At 43.7% G+C, this 6743-nt stretch overlaps 1 pseudogene; it reads right to left on the bottom strand.

The window, feature by feature from the left end:
* Positions 1 to 3095: 3095 nt before the first annotated feature.
* On the bottom strand, positions 3096 to 4286 carry LOC124659563 (annotated as a pseudogene).
* Between the last annotated feature and the right edge of the window lie 2457 nt (positions 4287 to 6743).

Here is a 6743-nt window from a genome sequence, read left to right on the forward strand (position 1 = left end):
CACTAGAAGATATCAGGAGGCCACTAATGCGAACTCGTGCCAATGATCCTGCCAAGGTGCAGGAGCTCACGGACAGCATCCATATCATCGATCTCCAAGTACCCATGGGCACCTTTCCCTTTAAAATTCCTTTTACCACAAGTGTTGTTTAGTTGTCTGTCAAAATATAGGTGTTTTTAGCTGATGTCTCATGATATTGTAGGATAAATTCTGTCAAATTAGATTTTTCTTATGTGAAATTGAGTAGTTATGAATAAAGTTAGAGCACAACTAATGAGCGATAAATCCACATCTACTGACTCCAGTGATGTCCCCGTGGGCACCTTTCCCTTTGAAATTCCCTTTTCCACGAGTGTTGTTTAGCTGCCTTTCAAAATATAAGTGTTTTTAGCTGAGGTATAAGGATGTTATAAGAGAAATTCTATCAAATTAGATTTTTCTTATGTGGAATTGACTAGTTATGAATAAAGTTGTAGCGCAACTAGTGAGCGATAAATCCACATCTACTGAATCCAGTGATCTCCAAACGGTGTAATGGTTGATTGATTGTGATTTACATGATTTGAGTACTTGTTCTATAGAGGGGCATCTCAACTTGTCCAATCTCTGTAACTGAAATTCCAAAGCAAAGTCCACTGAGACCACGTACCAAGCTAACCGAACGCGGCCGCATGCACGGCGGGGAGAACTACTCCATCCACGACCATGACCTAGAGGTCTGTCTTCCCTTGGTTAATCATTGAAAGGATATCTGCCTGGTGAAAAAGATGTTGTATAAGCCTTGTAACTTTTTCTTGATTTCCAAGAGTATATGTATGGATCATGATTATAATGAAGAAGTATCCATGCCGCTTTTATAGTTCTTGTAATTTATTCCATGTAGATTTGAGGGTTTTTGGATAGAGGTCGTTTTTGCGTGATGGGACTTTTGGTGGAAAAGGTGAATATTTCCATTGAGCCCCTAGTGTGTTATATACTCGTGGCTATAACACTACACTTTTCAAAACTTGTGACAATCATCTAGAGAGTTTCATGCAGACATCATAGAGAAAAAAACAGAACATACTGGACTGAATGCTCGTCCTGGATTAGAATGTGATTGGGCTGCACCTAACCGGTTAGGAGCCGCCTCATGGGATGGTCCCACTACTAGTGCAGATTCAAGAGAAATCTAGACATACAATTTTCATGGGGCCAATAATCATATTTATATAAATGTTAGGGACTAGGTCTGACTAGAGCTATGTCTAAGACACCGTTATGTTCACCGCCTGGAGGGAGTACCATTAAAAAGAAAAGTTATTAAGCCGCCGCAAAGTGCACTACATATTCAGTATTTCATTTACAAACAATATATCATAAATCTATTTTTTGGGTTCTAGTCCATGAACCCTGGTATTTTGGGAAAATGAATAACACAATGTGAGGCTTCAAAAAAGATCTACTTTAGGGATGGTTATCTACAAAATACGGTGTATCCTGGGCTACACAAAACAACGAATTTGTAGCTCTAAAAGAAAAAGGGCCCATTTTAATCCCAGTTTTGTCTTTTGTGTACATCAAGGATGAAAGGGCTGGCCTATTTCACGCTCAAAGCGCAGCGAGTTGCGCGTTCACGTCTACGCATCTGGGATGAGCCGGCCCAATTCGGCTTTAGCACGTCGCCCCGCACCCGTCGGAGTTCGGCGGACTAATCATTCGTTCGCTTTTCGATCTATTTTTTGTTTGTAACGCGCGGGGCAACCATCATGTAAAAAAAAATAAGTACGGGACTGAGATTCAAATCTAGAAAAGTTCAAACAATGTAAATGTTCAGATTCGAAAACTATTTAAATTAAAAAGTTAAAAAATTCGAAAATGTTCAAATCTAAAAAAATTCAAAATATGAAAAAGTTCAGATTCGACAAATGTTCAAATCCAAAAAAGTGTTCAAAATTCTAAAAATTTTCAAATCTGAAAAATGTTCGACAATTTAAAATGTTCAGATTTTAAAAATTTAAAAATACCAAAATGTTTAATGCTGGAAAATGTTCAAAATTTGAAAATATTCAAAATTTAGAAAGTTCAAATTGGAAAATATTTAAATCCAGAAAATAATAAAAAATAAAAAATGTTCAACATTTGAAAAAAGTTTATATTAAAAAATTATTCAAATCTAAAAAATATCCAGATTTTTAAAATGTTGAATAAAAATGTTCAGATTTTCAAATATTTAAAAATTGTTCAAAATTTAAAATGTCCAGATTGAAAGGAAAAAATAAAAAGGAGAAAACAGAAAACAGAAAAACAGAAAATAGAAAAATAAAAGAAAAAGAGAAAGAGAAGCCGTCAGAACAGTAAAAGTCAACGTGAACCGGAAAACCAAAAACCAGACCGAAGCGAACGAGAACATTCTGGAATCTTCCCAAAACAGGAGAAAAATCTAACACCTGGATGCGAGTGGGCCGGCCCATTTAGAAACGCTAACGACAGACGAGGTACGCGTAAGCTCGCTAGCGTTCGCGTTGAGCGTGAAATAGGGTAACACACTAACACATTTTGGCCAACTTGTGTTCATTCATACTTTTTTTTTAGAATGTTCGTACATACTACTTGATATGCAGATAAACTCGTATGTTTTGCGCCGGTCTTGGGCCACCCCTATCACGGACGTGAGACCATTCTCCTTGTAATCTCATGTCATCTTGTGTCCGGTCTACTTTAGCTACCTACTGTATTTTTATGTATAATCTAAGTTAGAAGTGCTTGACTCTAAAATCAAACCTATCGCGTAATCGTAAGTCCAACGAAACACGGAGGCTTTCAGGAAAAAAAAAACCCTAAACACTGAGTATAGACATAGGATTCTGCCGAACTATGCCATCAAACTTAATAATGTCACATGATCTGCTCCATGGAATGACCCCACATCACCAAAATGCTAGTATCACGTTTGAAAAATAACTACTCTCAAGCCCTTATTAATATTTATTGATTGATCAAAAGGGAAATATAATGTAGTAGAAGTACTAATTTATTTTGCATTATCGCAGCTAAATGGAAACAATTCCTCACATCCATAGATATCATTTACTTTTGGTCGCTGGCAGCCTTGGTTAAGCTGTTGGGTAGAAGGGAGAGGTGGCGAGGCCACATGTGCCCGTTGACCAGGGCACGTCCTTGGCGAGGTAGACGTATCCCTGGTCACCCCAGTCGTTGCTCCACGAGTTCTTGGCAATCCAGTACTTGTTCCCCTCACCGGGCCCCTCGCAGTAGCCGACGATGGTGACGGCGTGATTCACTTGCGTCGCATCCGCGGAACAGGGGCCGCGGTAGATACCGCCGGAGTAGAACTGGAACTCAAACCCGCTGGCGTCGATGTACACGGTCACGGGCTGCCTTGCTACGGCGAGGGCCAGCTGGCATTCGTCATTGATCGGCACGGCCTTGAAGCCCTTGACGGATGCTTGGTGGTCGAACAGGAGCTTGTCCATGTCGCACTTTCCATTGACTCCGCTGTACGGGTACTTCTCCTCCGACGTGATCCCGCCGCGTGCGGCCACGAGAGACAGGGCGGTGTCCGAGCGGCCGCCGCTGCAGCCACCGCTCCCGGTGTCGCAGTCCACGAGCACCTGCTCCGACAGTGACACCAGCTCCCCGGTCCTGATCTTGTTCATGCCTTCGATCGCCGCCACGGCCGCGAATGCCCAGCATGACGCTGCCATTTCAGTTGAGAAACATGTATACGGAAAGAGTACTTCAGCATACATGCATGACAGCATATATATGGCGTTGCAAAAAGGAATTAGCTATAGCTGGACTTACAGCAAGTGCCTTGAAACTTGACGCCGGTGACAGCGCCGCTGGAGCGCCAGTCCACGCAGCACGGCTTCCAGGAGTCAAGGGGAGGGAGTGGGCGACGCGGGTTGGAAGCTGGTGTTGTTAAAACCCGTGTACTGCTCGACGACTTCACTGGGGGTGAGGTCGCCGAACCTGTTCATGCTGGCCTTGACGGTGGTGATGGTCTGCGGCCTGGCCCTGCCGACGACGACGTTGGTGCTTGTCTGGGCGGCGAAAGCGCCGATGGCGTTGGTGTTCTGCTTGAAGATTTGGAACCGCTTCTCCTCCTCCTCATGGCATGAGTAATGCTTCGAGTACTTGGTCGTCCACTTGGAGAACCTGTCCCTCACCTCGGACTCCGGCAGCTCAAAAGGCGGCTGCTGTGGCGGGTTCGCCGCTATCAGCGATGCCTGCACAAGGCTGGTGAGACACACGAGTAGGACAAGACAAGGGGTGGAAGAAGCCATGTTGATGATTAGCTTAGGCTGTATGCTTATCTGAAAAACATGCACCCGAGCTAATGTTTATATAGGCGCCTTGGTCCACGCATACATTAGTTAGCGTGTCGCTGTGGCTGGTGGCTCTCACGAGTTGTCGTGTGTGCATGCATGATCCCTATAATGACTATATATATTTGGAATTGTGTCTGTCATAGTTGTTAGAACTTTGAATAGAGACTTGCCTCTGATTGGCTTACTATATATCGTAACAAGGTTATGCATGGGCTGCATATGTAACACAGTAAGTTCATGTATTGGTTATTGAATATCGATCATATTTGATCAAATTGGTTCATCGATGGAAATGACTCGTTAAGTTGACAAAGTGAGACTTGGTCAAGTCACTATTAGTATCTGCATGCATTCAAATAATTACAACACGTGAGTTTTACAGATTGTTTTTAAGACAAATTAAAGGCATAGACCTGATTTATATATATATAAAATAATAATATAGACAAAAGGCATAGACCTGATTTTTTTTAAAACCAGTGTTATTGTTAGAACTTTCAAAAGAGACTTGCCTCAGATTGGCTTGTTATCGTAACAAGCTTACACAAGTACTGCATACCAAGTACACGAGAGATGAATCTAGAACAACAACTCCCACCCGGGTCATCCGCACGGGCGACTTCGGGGGCTCCACGATCTCCTCCTCGAGCACCCTCTGACCCCACCCTCGCCCGACCATTGCCGCCGCTGGTGCCGTAGTGGTGGCGGCGCTAGCCTGACAAATTCGGGTGGGAGCGAAGGCGCATCCCGGCGGCCCATCCCTTCGCGCTGAGCAACGACAGTTTGGCGTGCGAGAGCTGGCGAGGCCCACACGGGCCCATTCTGGGCTGGCACGCGGTGCAGCTCCTTGGCATGCTCTGCGTCTGGCGACCACGAGCTTCTCCTCTTCAGCATCCTGATGGTTCGCCTCCTCCTCGGCATGCCGGCTGGTGGCACGGTGGCTTCTAGCGCGACTTTGAATAAAGGTGGTTGTCCTATGGTTACAACTCACGCCAAGATGATAATCTGCTGGATGCGAGTTCCCAAATCTGGCTGGAGTGTCGTGTTCCGGAAGGCTCCACCGGTGAACTCTATTGGGCGATTTATGTTTGAAGATTGCTGGATCAGGTGTGATTCCATTGGGCGCGCCTGTGTTTTCACTACAAGAAAAATGACACGTAGAGACACTCTATTTCGGACGCATTTGTGTTCGTCTTTACATGACAATCTAGGCCCTGACTTAAGACGATTTCGAAGACGTTTTACAGGTCGTCTCAGCGTGACAAGATTCACCACTCCCAATCCTTAGAAAAAAAACTTCGGGCTCTCTCTGCAATATCTCTCTCCCGTTTCTTAACCGTGGAAACCTACCCTAAAAAAAGTGAAAACCTAGCGCCGCCACTAGATCCCCTGGCGGTGTCTCTCCGGCGAAATCAGCGGAGCGACTGGCGGCAACTCTACTCTCCTCGCCGGTACAAGATCTTCCTCCACTCTAGAACGCTGGTGTCGTGCTACAGAAAGACTCGATCCAGCCCGTACTCGTGTGGCGGTGCCCTCTCCCATGCTGCTGTGGCATTCTCCTTGTTCCCCACTGTCTTGCACCTGCCCATGGCGCCTTGCAGCCAAACAACTCCATGGAGTCGTGGCTCCACAGCCGCAGGTATGTTCATGTACTACTAATCTAATCTCAGCTTGTGTCTTTTCTAAACCGAGCCTCCATCTATCTGATTGGTCTCAGTCACTCGAATAACCCTTGTAAGATGCCAGGAAATGAGTATTTCTTCCTTTTCATTCAATCAATCTAGCTAATAGTTTTATTCATATGGTCTGAACTCAAATAGGCAAAAAACGTGATATTAGCATCACTCAACCTAGTGCTAGATTGGAGTGTACAGTCTGCAGGTAATCGTGGACAAATGTGTCAGCTAATTAATCCTTGGAACTTGTCAATTCATGATATAAGCATGAACAAACTGAAATTGTTGATATCTTGAATTAATTCAATGTTGGATTAGGTGGCCCCAGATTTATATCAAAAATTTCCATTTTGGTATGCAAATATATTCTTGAACTTCCACCAATTAGATTTTTTGAGTACTTGAGATTCATTTGTAGTCCATAGAAAGTGCTCACTGAAAGTAATTTACTTAGAATAAGTGGATTTACTGCTATTTTACTATCGTCGAACTATTTCTATATTTTAAGGAATGCCTATATGAAGCTTGTGTAACATTCCAATTAAGTGCACCATGCAGAAATTGTTTACAACGACAGTCTATTCAACCAATTGGCTACATCTACAGTCTATTCAAGGAGCATCATAAGAATGTTTCTGCATCAGGTTGTATGTACTTGTTTCTTACCGCTGGTAATAAATCAATGTTGCTGCATCCTGCATCACTTAATAAGAAATTCATGTTGCTGCATCGCTTG

The sequence above is a fragment of the Lolium rigidum genome, chromosome 6 (genome assembly GCF_022539505.1).
Source record: "Lolium rigidum isolate FL_2022 chromosome 6, APGP_CSIRO_Lrig_0.1, whole genome shotgun sequence".
Taxonomy (NCBI): domain Eukaryota; kingdom Viridiplantae; phylum Streptophyta; class Magnoliopsida; order Poales; family Poaceae; genus Lolium; species Lolium rigidum.